We start from the raw sequence: 2,883 nt of genomic DNA on the forward strand, positions 1-2,883 counted from the left end.
GAACCAAGAGCATGCATGTGTGTGTATATGAAATTGGCGAATGAGACAGGTTAAGTATGTGTACCCGTACTTAATCTTTAGGATAGTGTGCTCGCACATTAGTGTATAAGTACAAAACCGGGACCTAAAGTATGCATACTTGTGTGTATACAAAAAGGTTGTAGGATACTGGGTAAGTATGCGCACTGATGAGTGCTAAAAAGTGCATATTTATATATATTTTTCTTGGCATTTAACTCATCTTTTGTGCTCTAATTCTCCATTTTTAACCCATATTCTGTATTTTCATTGTTTTTGAGAATAAATCTTTTTATTAATTAATTTTGCATTTTTAGGTACTAAATAAAGCATGGTTATCTCACGGAGCGAAAAGAGCAAAGGAACGGCAAAGACTCCCGCTAGGAGGAAGCGAAGAATGATGTTTGCAAGAGCCGGATCAACGAGAAGTGGGCTTGAAGAGGAAGAATTGTTCTTAAAGAAGATATGGGCTTGGCATACCCAAGGCCCAAAACCCTTACCCAAATCCATTTCCATTATCCATACCCATTTCCATGAGAGCCGTCAGATTGGATCCATCTTGTCATCCAACGGTCGCCTCATCATTGTGCATCAAAATCCGAAGCTCCTGTCAAACACCATAGTACCTAACTCCATCTGAAGCCGTCAGTTTTGTTGTATCTCATAATCCAACGGTCGCTACATACCTCTCCATCGTAGCCGTTCGATTCAATCTATATGGGATCATCCAACGCTCTTTACTTGTTGTTCATCAAAGTTCGCTACACCCGCTTCACACCCTAGCATCCAAAACCATCGACTTCACCCAAACAAGTTCTTCTTCCCCAAATATTTTTTCCCCAAAAACTCTCTTCTTCCCCCGACAGTTGCAGTCGAGCTCTGCTCATGCCTCTCTTCCATGTCCACTGCCACCCTGCCATCGCCACTTCCTCCACTGTCACCAAACACCACCTACACGCCGTAGCTACCTCCCCTACCTCTATAGCCATCTAACTCATTGATTTTTCACCACTGAAACCCTAGGTGATAAATCAATAAATTAGGTGAGGCTATAAGACGCAATTGAAGACATGGAGAGGAGCAGAGAAGAGAGAATAGGCATGGGTTGACATCAATTCAGGGATTAGGTGAGTGGACTTTTCAATTCAAAAATTAGGGTTTGCAAGTTAGGGTTTCGAAATTTGGGGATATTTTGTAAAACTATAAAAGGCAACTGATGTGTAGAGAGAAGGGGATGCCTTGGTTAGCCAGTGTGTCACCCAAGAGCACTGGAATAGCCAGTGTCTCAAGGGTTAGTGTTTAATTTTCAACTATTTTTATGTTTATTCCATTACTCTTATTCAGTATCAATTCAGTTGCTGTTTTTGTGTTTCAATTCAGTTCATGTTTTTGTTTTATGTCTTCTGTGTTTGTTTATGTTCAGTTCAATGCTCTGTTTAGTAATTGTTTTGTTGTTGTTGCTGTTATGTGAGTTCTCATGTGTATGTGTATAGCTAGGCTGAGATGATGCCTTAAGTCACTGTTAGTGGTGGAATGCTAGGTTATAATTCATGTACATTGTTTTTATTGAGCAATGGGAGAAATTAGTGCTCATAGCAAGCTAATTCTCTTTCCATTCCATTTGTATGCTTAGGATCATAAGTTGACCTTAGCTGTCACTTAGTTCCATTAGGAATTCAACCTAGAATTACATTGTCTGGCTAGGTCACAAGGTGGATTCATAACCTAGTTGTGATGTTTACTGTTTTGTGTGAATGTTAGGCTAAAGCCTTTGAAGCATTGGATTGATTGAGCAGTGGGGAGAAACTAGTGCTCACTAGTGACTGTGAGCAAACTAGTTCTCTTCCCACTCTAGTTGTATGCCTAGGCTCCCAACTTTGCCTTTCATTTTTTGTATCTTTTTCTTTCTTCACTCTTTGCCTTAGGCTAGCTGCCTTTGTGCCTTGTTCTCCCACTGCCCTTGGCTTATAGCTTTGGTTTGCAACTATCTCTGTTTTGTTATTACTTGGCTTGCACTATCACATTAGCACTATGTCACCATTCATTGTAAATGCCACCTTAGTTTCATAATTGTTTTTGGCCTTTGTAAATACTCCAGCTGCATTGTCACTTCTCTACTGTCATTGCCATTACCACATTGTAAATATGCAACACCATTGCCACTGTCACTGTAACCTTACTTTGTACATAAGCACTGCAGCCTTGCCCTATGCTTCATGGTTTCTTTATGTCATTGTCTTGGCTTGGTGCCTTATTCTCCCATGTTAACTCACTGCATTGTTGCACTTCCTTGACCCTGTTTTGCCCTGTCTCAGCTTGGTCCTAGAGTTAGCTATCTTGACTTAGCCTTTGTGCTAGTCTGCCTTGGCCACTGCCCTGCACTCCTGCCAGCAATCCTGTGGCTGCTCCCAGCTCATGTTGCCTTCACTTCTCCAGCCTTGATGTGCTCCTGCCAGGCCCAGCCACAGTTTAGGTTAAGGCTCAAAGCCCAGTTCAGTCTTGGATTAATCTAGAAGCCCAATTCAGTCAACTGTGGGCTTAATCCAAAAGCCTAAACTCAAAAGCCCAATACCAAATCAATTGAGTCCATTCCATTGCACTTCAAAGGTCAAGCCTAGTGCACTTCAAGACCAACTGAGCCCAAGCTCAGTTCACTTCATTATCAAACAAGCTTATAACCCAAAGGTAACCTAAAGCCCAATAGCCAACTAGAGCCAAAAATAGATAGAAAACTCCAAAACACACCCAGTCTCTGTGGATCGACCCGTACTTGCACGAGCTACAACCGACGACCGTGCACTTGCGGTATTACTGTAGGCCCGTTTTCATTTCGCTTCAATTTTATACGCTTTCCGGGGCCCACCA

This window comes from Papaver somniferum, chromosome 6, assembly GCF_003573695.1.
Source record: "Papaver somniferum cultivar HN1 chromosome 6, ASM357369v1, whole genome shotgun sequence".
Taxonomy (NCBI): domain Eukaryota; kingdom Viridiplantae; phylum Streptophyta; class Magnoliopsida; order Ranunculales; family Papaveraceae; genus Papaver; species Papaver somniferum.